Below are 16,426 nucleotides of genomic sequence, written 5' to 3' on the forward strand. Positions count from 1 at the left end.
CTGTTTATGGTGTCTAGGAGTTTTTGGGTCTTTGAGGTATAGGATCATGTCATCTGCAAATAAGGATACTTTGACATTTTCTTTACCTATTTGTATTCCTTTTATTTCTTCTTCTTGCCTAATTGCTCTGGCTAGGAATTCCAGGACTGTGTTGAATAGGAGTGGGGATAGTAGGTACCCTTTTCTCATTCCTGACTTTAGGGGAAATGGTTTCAGTTTTTCTCCATTAAGTGTGATGTTGGCTATAGGTCTGCCGTATATAGCCTTTATAATGTTGAGGTACTTTCCTTCTATTCCTAGTTTTCTTAGAGCTTTTATCATGAAGTGGTGTTGAATCTTATCAAAGGCTTTTTCTGCATCTATTGAGATGATCAAGTGTTTGTTTGTTTGCTTTTGCAGTACTGGGGTTTGAACTCAGGGCCTACACCTTGAGCCACTCCACCAGCCCTTTTTTGTGTTAGGTATTTTCGAGATAGGGTCTCATGGAATTAATTGCTCAGGGATGGCTTTGAACCGCAATCCTCCTGATCTCTGCCTCCTGAGTAACTAGGATTACAGGCGTGAGCCACTGGCGCCCGCTGGTCAAGTGGTTTTTGTCTTTGCTTCGTTGGCTTTTTTATAGTAGTCATCCTAATAGATGTGATGTGGTATGTCATTTTGTTTTAATTTACGTTTCACTGACAGTGAGTTTGAGCACTTTTCATATGCCTGTTGTATTTCTTTTCCTTCACCCAACAAAAATTTATAAAGCACTTACTATGATCCTAGCACTGGGCTCACACTTTGAACACAAAGATGAAAAGAGAAGGTCCCTACCCTCAAGGAGCTCCTGGTCTAAATGGGGAGACAAACCTACAGTAACAATTCCAATAAGGTCACTGCTACAGAAGAGGCTTGCACAAAGAACCAAGGGTAAAGAAGGCCTAATTTGGCAAAGAAAGGTTTTGCAGAGGAGGACCCTTGCGAGTTGAGAACTGAAGGATAGGGGGAGTTATGCCAGTAAATGAAGAGCAAGTGCAGCCCAACAATTTAAGCTATTCAATTCTTGAGCAAGAGTAAAATATGATACCATTTTTTTGGCAGTGCTGGGGTTTGAACTCAGGTCCTTGTTCTTGTTAGGAATGCACTCTACCATTTGAGTCATGCCCTCAGTCTTTTGCTTTTTTTTAATTTTCAAAGTCTAATTTTAATTCAGACTGAGCAAACAAGCAGAAAAATGAGAATGCTAACTGTACTAGTAGACACTGATATACCAAATGTAAAACAATGAATTTTTTTTTTGTGGTACTGGGGTTTGAACTCAGGAATTCACGCTTGCTAGGCAGGTGCTCTACCACTTGAGCCACTCCACCAACCCCCTATTTGGAACTCTTCAAGAAAGATTTGTCTCTCAGATTAGAATGGACTCTTGTATTTATTCAATTCTGTGGGCTGTGTCCTTTTCCCCAGGCTTGGGTAGTGTGAGTGCCTTTGTCCCTGCAACATGGCCAGTCTTGACTCTGAGACATCTTTGATTCTACAAAAAGCTCCAGGTTCATCTTGTACTTCCCATGCCCCTACTCTAGAACTAGCCATTCCTCCATGGAGTCCTGTTTATCAGGATTCTTTTACCTTTTGAAAACCATGCATGGTCTTTTTGGCAGTGGGTCAGCTGGCCCTCAAGCTTACCTGACCATCTAGCAATGATCCTAGAACACGGAATGAACTTTACTGCTCTAGAAGCACTTGGTGCTCTCTGCTCATCTTCCAGTGTAGCCATTGTTGTTACTGCTGAGCTCAAAGTGATAAAAGCAATGGTTGAATCACTGGTGAGGATCCACTCTACCCATCATCAGATAATCCCTGACCCAGCCATCAACTCAGGGCCATACTGAGAACCCACAGACCAAAGAAGAATGTGCTCACTAAGTCAAGCAAGGACCAAGCTTATGATTCTAAATACAAATATGACTGCATGTCACGTCTTAGTGTCCTTGTACTCACCTCACACAGCATTTTTGCTTCTACCTTCTGCCTGGGATGCCCTCCCTGCTTGTATGACTCCTGACCCCTGACTGAGACTTGTCAGGTACATGCCCTTTCTTCTTGGATGCCTCCCAGGCACCTCACTGCTTCCACCCCACTCTGCACATCCTTGGGTGACATAGGGTCTTCTGCTTGCCTCTCAGGCCTGAGCATGTGTCCCAGCACCCCACATGGCCCACACATGAACACACACTTAGAAAACAAGTCCAGAGTGTGGGAGCTTCATAAAAGGCTGCTTCACAGCCACATGCCCTGCCTGTCCCACCACACTGACCCTCAGCTAATAGTTCCCTCCCACCCTTTCTGAAACAAGATGGATGTAATAAAGTTTGGCCTTGCATATTTCTTGCTTTCTCTCAGGTGATCAATCAGGGACTAGCCCAGCACAAAGAGCTTCTGCGGTAACAATGGCTTCATGAACATGACCCTGGCCAGCCTGCCTTTCATAGGAGTGGATAAATGCTGGCAGAGCTCTGCCCTTTGCTGTTACTTCATTGTGTCTCAATGGTATTAACTGACTACATTCTTGCTGCAATACACCTGAGCCCAACCTCAGTGCAGAGGGGCCGACAAGGAGGCCATCTCCACTGACCATGTCCCATCCCAGCCTGTCATAATTGTGGTCACCTGTTCACAACCTGCTCCCTGTCTTTCTCCCAATAGCATGACTTGGTGTCTACCCATACATCCCCACATTCCACGGCACAGCTGCACACTACTCCTTCACCACCTGCCAGGTCCTCAAAGTCTAACCCTGGGACCTCTGTTGCCACTAGGCCAGGGACATGGGGATGCCCTGCCTGCCCCCAACACAACTGGCCTCTGAGTCAGAAAACCCCAGAAAGCCCCTGACAGCTGTATGACCCAGGGCAATTCCTGTCTCTGAGCCCAATTTGTCAGTGAAAGTGTGGAGTCAGAGCCAGTAACTCAAGGTCCCTCTACCTGTTCATAGTCAGCACCAGAGTGACAACAGGGCCTAGCAAGGACCTGATGGAGCCTGGACACTCCCTGAAGGGCACCAGGTACCACAGCAGTACACAAGGGGCTGAGAGCCAACTTTGTGGCAGTGCAGGTCTAGCTGGGTAGGCCCACTCACTGCCTCCCTGGTTCTGGACCCCTCTCCCCCTTCTAGCCTCTTCTAGCCTCAGTTCTCACCTGGCCATTGCCAGTCCCCACCTAACGGTCCCTCTTCAGTCCCAGGCCCTCATCCACTTCCTCTGCCCCAGAAAGAATGGGCATCTGTCTCCTGCTTGTGGGAAAATTTGATCTTGCTCCTCCCCTGAAGACCCCATGTCCCCAGAATCAAGTCTGGCCTAATTTGTAGCATCTTGAGGCCAGCCCTTCCCGGTCTGGCCAGAAGGGTCTTGTTCTGGCCTCCTTTCCGCACCTTCCTGGCTGCGGTTCCAGCCACTGAGTGTGGTCCTAATATGCTACATGTCCCCACTTTCAAAGCACTCTGAGGTAACCCCCAAATTTTTCATCCCTGTCCACCTTCTTCACCCACTTTACAACACTATGGCCTCACTCATTCCAGGAAACCCACATTCATTACCCCCTAATGCTACCCAGGGTGTGTCCCCTGGACTTCCCTGGCCTGGGTCCTTGTCTACCCCACTTCCTAAGACACTGGGAACTCTTTTTTTTTTTTGCAGTGCTGGGAAATGAACTCAGGGCCTTGTACTTGCTAGGCAGGTGCTCTACCACTTGAGCCAAATCCTCAGCAAATTCTTTCTCTTTTCTTTTTTTTTTTGCAATTTTTTTTTTTTGGCGGCACTGGGGTTTGAACTCAGGGCCTCATGCTGGCTAGGCAGGCGCTCTACCACTTGAGTTACTACACCAGCCCAACACTGGGAACTCATAATGATACAGTGCTTCCCGAATCCATGGGTTTGAACACTCAGTTCCCACCACAACCCTAGGGTGCCACTAGGATACTAGTCATAGAGGAGGAGACTGAGGCAAAGTCACTTGCCCAAGTAACACTGTTATTCATGGCAGAGCTGGGATTCAATCCTGGGCACTCTGGCTCCAGAATACACACCCTTGATCACTGTCTGCCTATCTGGCTCCAGCACCCAGTGTCCCCAGTACTTACTGAGCTGGTGCCGGGATAGGGGCTCAGCCCTTTACCCACAGTGCCTCATGATTAGCAACTGGACAGATGAGGAAACCGAGGGGGTGAAATAGCCCACCTATCAGAACTTGAGTCTGCCTGACATATCCTTAGCAGACCAATGAGGGCCTGATCACCTGTGTTCTATTCTACCGTACAGGGGCCAGCAGGATGGGCAGGTAACATAGCAAGTTCTCCTTTGACATCTTCTCCTGCATTGACATCTAATATCTGCTACCTGCCTTACTTGCTGCACAACCTGAGGGTCTGCTGGTGGACACAGAGGAAGGCAGCTGCAATTGTACATTGCTCTGAGCCTTTCGGTTGTTGGGGCATTGGAGGTTCTCCCACCCATGAAGCTGCTGCAGGGGTGGACTGGGTTCCAGGGTGCAAGGAGACTTGCCCAGGCCACAGATCAGCTTGTTCAGCCCAGAGTAGTGCCTGACCTCCCTCCAGGAGCTTCCCTTTTCAGGCCATCAGCTGAGTGCAGAGGAGAGCCATGCCTCCTCCCCCTCAAGCTAGCCACCTAGGAGAAGAGAGAAGACAGCAACCTTCTGAGCCATCCATCTTCCCATGGAGGGAACACTGACATTTGGCCCGCACCACATCATGGAACCTCTGAGATGGGAACATCTCTGTCTTCTCTGAGCCTCAGTTTCTCATCTGTACCGAGGGAATGATTATCAATTGATGCCTCCTCAGATTGTTATGGGAATTAAACCAGGGAGTTGCTGATCCCAGCTCCAGGTGTTTCGTCTTTTCTCCTTGGATGGCGGTGGGGCTGCCTCCCTCTTCTCACCAGCCACATGTGGCTGAAATTCTTCCCAAACGTCTCCCTTCCTCTTGGGAACTCTGCACATCACACCCTCAGCAAGTCCCTGGGGACTCCCTTCCCCATCCCACTCATCCTTGGGGCTCCCATCCTCTCAGCTATCAAAACCAAAATCCTGGCCTACTGCTTGACAGCCATTCTCTTTTCCCAAGTGCCATCTTTGAGCAAGTCCTTGTGATTCTGTAATGGCCTATGCCTGCTCCACTTAGACACCAGGATTGGGCCTAGTAGAGGCCACCATCCATCACTTCCCTTTTCCCTCAGGCCGGGCCCCTTCCCCCAGTTCACCCATTAATCTTCCCAAAGTAAGCTGGACCATACCATTCCCCTCCATGAGACTCCTCAGTGGCTTTCTGTGGCCCACAAGTCCCTCATGTACTGGGATATGGGTCTGCCCCTTCCTCAGTTGCACACACACTGGACACGCCCTCTCTGCTCTTCCTGGCCTGCCCAGCTTATACTCACCATCATCAAAGCCCTGATTTCAAACCCCCAGTCCCACCCCCCAAAAATATACATTCCACATATAAGAGAAAACATGCAATGTTTGTCTTTCTGTCTCTAGTTTATTTGCTTAACATGATGATTTGTAGTTCCATCCATTTCCCTGCAAATGACATAATTTCATTTTGCTCCTTCTTCTCCTCCTCCTTCTTTTGTAGTTGAAGCCTGAACTTTCACCACGTCTGATAATCTCTGGATTTTAACAGATTAGGCAAAATCTGATATTTTATTTCTTCCTCTATGTACTAGTTACATTGCTACACACATTTAGAAAGTGTGAATTTGTCTGTATGCATGTTATACAGTCCTTGTAAGCATTTACTTAAAAACTATATGGAGTGGGGGCATGGCTCAAGTGGTAGAGTACCTGCTCAGCCTGGACTACATAGCAAGACCCTGTCTCAAAAAAAAAAAAAGAAACCAATCAACAATAACTATACATTAAAGGCATTTTGTCATCGTGTTGTACATTAGATCTCCTGTCTTACTGGAATTTTGTACCCTTTGACCAATGACTCCTTAGTCCAGCCCCTGGTAAGCACCATTCTACCCCTGCTTCTGAAGATGACCCTTTTAGATTCCTCTGTGAGTGCATATCTTTCCGTGCCTGGTTTGTTTCACCTAGCATAATGTCCTGCAAGTTCATACATGTGGTCACAAATGAGCAATGTACTATGTATTTGAGAACTACTAAGAGAGTGGGATTTAAATGTTTTTACCACAAAAAAATGATAAGTACAGCAACTGGAAGCTGAGGCAGAAGACTCACAAGTACCAGACGGGGTTACCTAGGGAGATTCTGCCTCAAAAAACATGTGAGGGAACACATGTCAATCAGCTAGATTTGGCTGTTCTACCCTGTATGCATATCAGAACATCATGCTGTGTACCACAAACATAGAATTTTCATTTGTTAATTAAAAATAACGAATGGGGCTGAGGGTATAACTCAGTGGTAGAGACCTTCTTAATATGTGCAAGGCCCTCGATTCCATCCCCTAGTTTTTTATGGCTGAATAACACTCCATTGTGTATATACACCCCATTTTCAGTATTCATTCGTTCATCAATGGACACCTAGGCTGATTCTATAACTTGGCTATAGTGAATTGTGCTGTTGTAAACATGGGTGTGCAGGTATCTCCATTGTATGCTGACTCACATTCCTTCATGCCAGGAGTTACCATGAAAGGTATAACAGGGTCCTGAACATGGAAGGTCTTTCCATCTTCTAGTGTCTTCTTCAGTATCTTTCTTCAGTGTTTTATAGTTTTCATTGTAGAGACCTTTCACTCTCTAGATCGGCTCTATTAGGTTATCTTTATTCCTGTTTTTGAGACTATCATGAACGAGATCATTTTCCTGAATTCTCTCAGTGAATTCATTATTGGTGTATAAGAAAGATACTGATTTTGTATATTGATTTTGAATCCTGCTACTTTGTGGAATTTATCACTTCTCAGGGTCTTTTGGTGAGGTCTTAAGAGTTTTCTAAATAGAGAATCATATTATCTGCAAAGAGTGGTAACGTGACTTCCTTCTTTCCTAGTTTTTCCTAATTGTACTCTTTTAAATTTTTTTTCTTTTCTGATTGCTCTGGCTAAATTTGAAGTAAATGATATTGAATACAAATGGTGAGAGTGGACACCCTTGTCTTGTTCATGATATTGCAGGAAATGCTTTCAGTTTTCCCCATTCAATATGACATTGGCTAGGGATTTCCCCTATATTGCCTTTATTATGTTGAGCTATGATCTTTCTACACCTAGTTTATTCAGGGTTTTTCTCATAAAGGAATGTTAAATTTTATCAAATGCTTTATATTTTTTGAGACAGAGTCTTGCTATGTAGTTCAGGCTGGTCTCAAATTGGCAATCCTCCTGCCTCTACCTCCGGAATGCTGGGATTACACGTGTGCATCACTATGCCTGGTTTATAAAAGGCTTTTTTCTACCTCTATTGCGATGATTTTTATCCTTGAATCTGTGTATGTGCAGTAGTGTATGTTACTGATTTTCATATATTGAATCATCCTTGTATGCATGGAATGAAATGAATTTAATTGTGATATATTATCACTTTAATGTGTTGTTGAATTCAATTTTATTGAGCATTTTTTAAATTTATGTCCATCAGAGAAATTGGCTTACAGTTTTTTTTATTGTGCTCTTGTCAGATTTTTGTATCAGGGTAATACTGGCTTGTAGAATGAGTTTGGAGGCATTCCTTCCTGTTCCGTTTTATGGAATAGTAGGGAATATTGGTATCTTTCTTTTGGTTAGATTGGTCAATTTTGTTTTTCTTTTCAAAGAACAAACTCTTTTTTTTGCTGACCCTCTGTATTGTTCTTTTAGTTTCTATTTAATTTATTTCTGCTCTGCTTTTTATTATTGCTTTCATCCTACTAATTTTGGGATTGGTTTGTTCTTGTTCTTTAAGACCTTGAGATGTATCAGTAGGTTATTTATTTGAAATTTCTCTGCTTTTTATTTTTGTTTGCTAGCATATATTGTACACAATAAAGGTTTTCCAGCCAGTGACAATTTCACTCTTCTTAATGGCTGAGTAAAACTCCATTGTGTATATACCACATTTTCTTTTTCCATTCATCCATTGATGGGCACTGAGGTTGATGCCATAATTTGGCTATTGTGAATAGTGCCACAAGAAACATGGGTCGGGCTGGAGGTGTGATTCAAGTGCTAGAGTACCTGCCTAACAAGCATGAAGCCCTTCATTAAAACTCCAGTACCACAGCTATCTTTATAGTACATTGACTTTGATTCTTACGGGCATATACCCAGAAGTGGTATAGCTGGATCATATGGGTGTTGGGTTTTTACCTTGTTGAGGAACTTCCATACTGATTTGCATAGTGACCACACTAATTTACATGCCCGCCAACAGTGATTAAGAGTTCCTTTCTCCCCCTCCCGCATCCTTTCCAGTATTTGTTATTACTTGTTTTCTTTATGATAACCACTCTGAGTGGAGTGAGGTGAGGTAGGATGTCAATGTGGTTTTGATTTGCATTTCCCAAACTGTTCAGTTCATTTGCCCACTTATTGTTTAAATTATTTTTTTTTGTGTTTAATTTTTTGAGTCCTTTATATATTCTGAATATTAACTGTCTGTTGGCAATTATTTTTTTCCCATTCTATAGGCTGTCCTTTCATTTTGTTGATTGTTTCTTTTGCTGTGAAGAAGCATTTTTTTCTTTTATTATTCATATGTGCATACAAGTGAAGAAGCATTTTAATGTAATCCATTTGTCAATTCTTGCTCTTATTTCCTGAGCTGTTAGAGTCCTATTCCAATTAAACTCAACCCCCATTTGACCTCTTAATCCCTTTGCCTCCTTCTTGAAACAATTTCAACAGGTTTAATTGTTCTATTTTCTTTTTGGCAGTGCTGGGATTTGAACTCAGGGCCTTTTGCTTGCTAGGCAGGCACTCTACCACTTGAGCTACTCCACCAGCCCATCATTTTCTATTTTCAATCATGTATATAAAGTACTTTGCTCATACTCAGTCTCCATTCACACTCTCATTTTGTCATCCCCTCCTGCTGGTACCCATTCCAAACAGAAACTGTTTTACATTTTGGTTATTAATTTTTAAAGACGGGATTCCTCATATGCGGGAGAACTAGCAATACTTATCTTTCTCAGTCTGGCTTATTTTGCTTAACATGATGGTCTTTCCTGCAGATGACATAATCTCATTCTTCTTTAAGAAGAATAGTACTCCATTGGTTGATGGACATCTAGGCTGGTTCCATACTTTGGCTATTGTGAATAGTGCCACTACAAACATGGGTGTACAGGTATCTTGACTCTGTGTTAACTTACATTCCTTAGGATGTATGCCCACAAGTGCTATAGCAGGATCATACTTTTAGTTTTCTGAGGAATTTATATTCCCACCAACATTGTTTTAAGGGTTCTCTTTTCCCCACATCCTCTTCAGAATTTGTTTTTTGTTTTATTGGCTTACAAATTGGATTATTTGTTCTTTTGTTATTTAATTTTTGGAGCTCTTTATATATTCTGGATAGTAATCCTTTATCCAACATGTGGGTTTTCTTTTGATTCTATTAATTCTTTCCTTTGATTGCAGAAGCTATTTAATTTGATGCAATCTCATTTTTCAATTCTTGTTCTTATTTTCTGAGCAATTGGGATTTATTCAGAAAAGTGTTACCTATGCCTAAATTTTCAAGTGTTTATTTTATTTGTCCGAACTGGTGTTTGAACTCAGGGCCTCATACTTGCTAGGCAGGCACTCTACCACTTGGGCAATGCCCTGAGTCCCGTCAAGCGCTTTATTATATATTTCCTTTAGCAATTTCAAAGATTTTGGTCTTCCATTAAGATCTTTGATCCATTTCTGTACTGGGTGAGAAATAGAGGTCTAGTTTCAGTCTTCCTTTTTTGCACTATTGGGGTTTGAACTCAGGGCCTTCACCTTGAGTCACTCCACCAGCCCTTTTTTTTGTGGTAGGTTTTTCAAGATAGGGTCTCATGAACTATTTGGCCCAGCTGGCTTCTAACCATGAGTAGCTAGGATTACAGGCATAAGCCACTGGCACCCAGCAGAGTTTCAGTCTTCTACATATGAATATATTTTTCCAACCTCATTTGTTGAATGGGGCTACCTTGTTTTTTGGTGGCACTGGGGTTTGAACTCAGGACCTCATGCTTAGCTAGGCAGGAGCTCTTACCGCTTGAGCCACTCCACCAGCTCTTTTTTGTGTTTTTTTTTTTCAAGATAGGGTTTCATGAACTATTTGCCTGGGCTGGTCTTGGACCATGATCCTCCTGATCTCTGCATCCCAAGTAGCTAGGATTACAGGTGTGAGCCACCAGCATCCAGCTGAAGAGACTATCTTTTCTCCAATGTAGGTTTTTTGGTATCTTTGTCAAAAATCAGATGTCTGTTGCTGTGTGGCCTTATTTCTGTCTCTCCTATTCTATTCCATTAATCAGCATGTCTTTTTTGTGCTGGTACTATGTTGTTTTAGTTGCTATGGGTCTGTAGTACCATACTGTTTTTGTTACTACATGTTCTGTAGTATAATTTGAAGTCAGGTATTGTGATGTTTCCAGCATTGCTCTTTTTGTTCAGGATTGTTTGGGCTATTTAGGGTGTTTTAATCACTTATATTCTTTCCATTGAAGTATTTTCATTGTTTAGGCAGAGTATGTAGAGCATGGTTGTGGTGAAATTTCTCACCACTGGACTGGAAGTATAGCTCAGTAGCCACATATTTGCCCACACGCTCACAGAACCACACCCAATCCCCAGCATGACTTAGAGATTAGAATATTAGCTAGAATGTCATGGAATTTCTAGTGTACAAGTTAGTGCTCCATGTAGGCTGAGGATGGAGCCATTCAAATGTCAGTTGTCAGCTCCAGAGCTGCATTCACTTTGGAAGCTTCACTTCTTTGTGTCTGGGAAGCTGCTGTGGCCACAAGGAGCTTTGGTGTCTGTGCTCTGGGCAGGTTCCCTCTTACTCCACAAGGCACCCTATTTGTCCCTCCAAGGATAGCAAGCATCCACACACAGGAGTGTCTCCTGAATGTGCCAGAGTGTGAGATAAGCAAACAGAGTGCTGAGTTCTGCACACGAGGGGTGGATTAAAGGGAGCCAGTGCTTGCTTGCCAGTCTCCGTGCTTTCAGAACCTACCCTGCAGTTAAAAACCCTGTGGGGTTGGGGAGGCTAGGGATTCATGGAGCCTGTGCTCAGAGATCTTAGCCTTGCCTGGCCAGGAGGCAGATTCTGTTTTTTTTGTTTAATTTTTAATTATATTTATTTATTATCATATTATTGTTGTACTGGGGGTACATTGAGACATTTACAAATGTTCTTACAATATGTCATATTGAATTCACCCCTCCCTCATTCTCCTTTATCCCCTATCCCCTCATTCCTGGAATAGTTTCAACAGGTCTTATTTTTCCATTTTCAAACATGAGTACATAGAATTTCCACCACATTCTCCCTCCTACGCCCTTTCCTTATATCCTCCCCACACTGGTACCAACCCCTAGATAGGACCTGTTTTATTTTCCTGTCCTTTGTTTTTGAAAAAAGACATTTTTGCTTGTTTAACATATCTATATAGAGAGTTTCATTATGACATTTCCACATATATATATTTCCCAAATTGGTCCATCTTCTCCATTTTTCTCCTTTCTACCTTAGTCCCTTTCTTATGGTGAATTCAACAGGTTTAAAATTTCTATATTCATTCTTGTATAGGAAGTACATCAACCAGCATGATCTGTTTGTCATAATATTGCTTGTGTTTGTATTGGACCTGTATTCCACATATGAATGGGTACCAGCAGGAGGGGATGACAAAATGAGAGAGTGAATGGAGACCCATTCCAAACAGAAACTGTTTTACATTTTGGTTATTAATTTTTAAAGACTAGATTCCTCATATGCGGGAGAACTAGCAATACTTATCTTTCTCAGTCTGGCCTGGTTAACTTCACTTGATGTCCTCCAATTGCGTCCATTTACCTTCAAACCACATGGTTTCATTCTTCCTTATGGCTGAATGAAACTCCATTATCTCTCTCTCTCTTTCTTTCTCTCTCTCTCTCTGTATATATATACATATATATATATACCGCATTTTCTTAATCCATTCAAATCAGTTGTTCCTCTTGAGGTCTTGATCTCTAGTACCATTCAGAGGATAAAACAACAGCCTAAGCAGCAAAAATACTAGAACAGATGTAATAATATAGTAAAAGCCAATTTAAAAGAACAACTGTACCACCAATAGCGACAGAACAGAAAAGGACAAAAGTAATATGCAATAAGCTAGAAAGATAACCATTAGTAAAAGTAAAATTTATTTTCAAACACAAGATTTAGGAATATATTTCTTTTTTTTAGTAAAAGCAAAATTAACAATAAAATAATAAAAATTGGCTGGAGAAAGGGAAAAATAAACAAGAGGAAAAAAAGAAAGAAAAAAGCAAAAGTGAGAAATTAGGGAAAAGAAATAAAAATCCAATTATAGAACAGAAAATAAGGTAATAAAACTCAATAAAAGAAAAAAAATGAGAGCTGAGTGCCTGACACCTATAATCCTAGCTACTTGAGAGGCTGAGATCTGGAGGCTCACAGTTTGAGGTCAGCCTAGGCAAATATTTACGGAAACCCCATCTCCAAAAAATAACGAGCAAAATGGACTAGAGGTGTGGCTTAAATGGTAGAGCATCTGCTTTGCAAGTTGATGACCTGAGTTCAAATCCCAGTACCACAGAAGAAGAAAAAAAGAGAAAATAAAATAAAAAAACAAAACAAAGCAAAATATTGCTCCTAGTCAAGGTACTTGTATTGGAGCAGCTTTTTTCTGCGTCCTCTAATATTGGAATCTTTCAGGTGTGAGGGGCAAGTGGGACACAGCTGAGGCTTGTTGTAATGTAATTCTTCTTAGCTCCCACCAATCAGGTTGGTCCTGAGTGTAGGCTGAGCCCTGCCTCATGGTTCTCGGCAGACCAGTTGAGGATATGCTATCCAAGGTCAGCCTGTATTCACTCTAGAGGCCTTTGGTATGGACATCTGGAGCAAAGGAACTTTGGTGGTTTGTGCACTGGGTGGATGCTTCCTCACTCCAGATGTTTTTGTGCACCTATATATTTGTGTGTGCGACAAACATCCAAACCGTGGAATATCTCCAAATAGCGCAAAGGAGTGTGGGAAGCAAACAAATCATTAAGTTCTGGGCTGGAGGCGGAGGAACTGTATTAGATGGCACTCTCAGACTCAGCCCTCCACACTAAACCACACAGGACTGGTCTCACTCCTTGCCACAGAGGATGGGACCACTGACCACTGTCCCTCCATAGCCCACACTCCCTGTGGCTTAAGCTTTTGAGTCAGTTTGTGACAGACCCTCCCCCTTTCCATGACTGTCTGTCATGACCTTCTCTCTCACTGTCACCACAGCAGAGTGTTTCCAGGCACTGAACTGAGGTTGTTCTGATCCCCAGAGCAGTTTAGTCCCTATCAATAGGACTCTTATGAAGACAGTTCTTAGTCGTAAGATTTTGAGAGGTGGGGAGTGATGTAATGCATTTATTCTCTAAATCTAGCTTATTATGCAGGAGTCATTTTTCAGACCAAACCCTCACAGAGAGTTTTAAATTTTTATTTTAAATTTTCATACACTAATAATATGAGGGCATTTCATTGTGAAAATTTATACATGAGTACAGTATACCTTGAATACCTTTGCCTCTTCCATTATATTTCCATTCCCCTCCCCCCGCTCTCCCCATACTGGATTTTAAGCTTGTAAAATACGGGTTAGTCTAGAGGGTATGATGGCCAGTCTGCTGTTATCATTGGAGCTGCCAAATTCTCCAGCTTATCTTGTGCTTGCCATATTAAGTTCCATCTCCACCTGTGGGATTAGAGTTGTGGCTTTCTTTATACTTTGCTCTTTTTCTCTGTGCATTTCAATTTTCCTGTCACCTCTTTCTCTTTTTTTTCCTTTTAAAAAAACTATGGTTGTCCTGGGGTACATTGTGACATTTACAAAAGTTCTTACAATATATCATAGCTGAATTCATACCCTCAGTATTCTCCTTAAAGACGCCCCCCCATTCCTGGGATAGTTTCAGCAGGTCTCATATTTCAATTTTCATACATGAGTACATCAAACTTCCACCATATTCTCCTCCCACACCCTTTCCTTATAGCCTTACCCCTCCCACTGGTGCCAACCCCCCGACAGGACCTATTTACCTTCCTGTTCTCCATTTTTGAAAAAAAACCAATTTTGTTTATTTAAAATAGCTATACAGGGAGTTTCATTGTGACACCTCTTTCTTGATTCCCAGAGCTCTTCCTCTCCTGTGTTATCTTGACACTTCTCACTTGCAGAGTCACACATAGGATTCTTCTATTCTACCACCTTATCCTGGAAGCCCCAAATCCAGCTCCTGTTTGAGCCCTTCTAAATAAAAGCCAATCCTAACCCCTGTCCCAAATACGAATGAAATCCTGAATCTTGACCAATCCTGACCAATCCACCAATCTGAGATCTCCTGCTGGAACCAGAGCTGGCTCAGCTCTGAATTTTATTCCAATAAGCCTAAACTTAGCTTTTTTGGGGGTCTGTGTATCCTTACATAATCTGTTCCTTGGTCTTGACACAGGGCCCACTCCGTTCTAGTTTCAGTTTTGATGTCATTCTGGATTCAGAAGCATTTCTTATGAAGCATTCAGTTTCCCGCCTTTTGTCCCTAACATCTTAAAGAGGAAACATAGTGTTGGGATGAATGAAATTATCTTGGATGCTGCTTTCACAATTTTCCTTAGCCTGACCCTCATTTATTAGTACTCCCCACTTCTCACCTCAATGTGATGTTCTTCTTTGTCTTTCCTTGTGTGCTTCTCTTTATCTATAATGCCTCCTCCTCCTGATCACCTCCCCAAACCTGACAAGGATCAGCTCATACTGTCCTTCCCTGAGGACATGTTTCTGCACCAGTGCATTCCATGCCAATGCCTTCTGAACTTGTCCTTACACTTCATTTGATATTCTTTCTAGTGGGCACTTTTTATAGTGGAGGGGCTCAACATTGGCATTCCGATTCAATGGTGGCTTAAAATTACATTTGAATAGTACTTTACCTGAAATGGAGAAAATAAACTTTATAATCAAATAATTGTATGGCTGGCTTCCATTGTTGACAGTATGATAACCTGCATGACTTTCCTGATATGTAAAAAAGTAAAATTTTAGGACGGGAGGTGTGTCTTAGGAGGTAGAGTACCTGCTTTGCAAGTGTGAAGCTTTGAGTTTGAACCCCAGCCCCACCCAAAAAAATATTAAATTTTGGATAGAAATAAAATTAGATAGCTTAAAATGTTCTGTTGAACTAGCATCAGAATAAGCAATAGATAAATCTTCAAAATAAGATGGAGCTGGGGGCCAGTGGATCACACTTGTAATCCTAGCTACTCAGGAGGCAGAGATCAGGAAGATTGTGGTTTGAAACTAGCCCTGGCAAATAGTTCGTGAGACTCAATCTCAAAAAACCCTTCACAAAGGGCTGGTGGAGTGGCTCAAGGTGTAGGCACTAAGTTCAAACCCTGTACTGCAAAACAAACAAACAAACAAAACTCTAAACAAAAAAAAAAACCCCAAGCAATATTGAGTATATCATACGATGTGATACCACTGAGAATTTAAAAAGGATAAAAGATGGAAACATATTATATCATGGATGAATCTCAGAAACATAATTTTAAGTGAAAGAATGCAGATACAGAAGCATATATACTATATGGTTCCATTTAAATGAACTTAAAAAACCAGGCAAAAGTAAATTCTGGTATTAGAAGTCATGTAATATCTACATTTAAGGAGTAAGACTGGGAAGGGTGATGAGAGAAACTTCTTGGAAGATGGAAATGTTTTATACCTTGGTATGAGTTGTGAAGGACTATCTATCTATCATCTATCTATCTATCTATCTATCTATCTATCTATCTATCTAATGAGCAGTTTCATAGAGTCGTTACTATTTGTGCTTAGAGTCTGCCCAAACTGGGACATCTAATTGGAGAAACCCTGGGTGGGAAAAAGCTGAAATTTCAAAAGAATGCACTGTAGTGTAAGGTAAAGTAGAAATAAACACTGCTTAATAGAAGGACAGAGGGGGGAGAAATGACCCAAACATTGTATGCACGTATAAATAAAAGAAAAAAAATAGAAGGACAGAAAGAAAAATTGCTCATCTTGACTTTGTTGATGGATGGAAGTAAAAAATATCCCCACAGTAGCAAAGAACACATCTAGTACCCAGATTGTGAATTCTAAACATCATTTCTTACTAAAAAGGAGCCAAAGTCACCTTGGATGACTAGCTGATTCCAGGACTTGGTCAGAGGATGTATAATCTTGGAGCACCTTA

The sequence above is a fragment of the Castor canadensis genome, chromosome X (genome assembly GCF_047511655.1).
Source record: "Castor canadensis chromosome X, mCasCan1.hap1v2, whole genome shotgun sequence".
In the NCBI taxonomy this organism is placed as follows: Eukaryota; Metazoa; Chordata; class Mammalia; order Rodentia; family Castoridae; genus Castor; species Castor canadensis.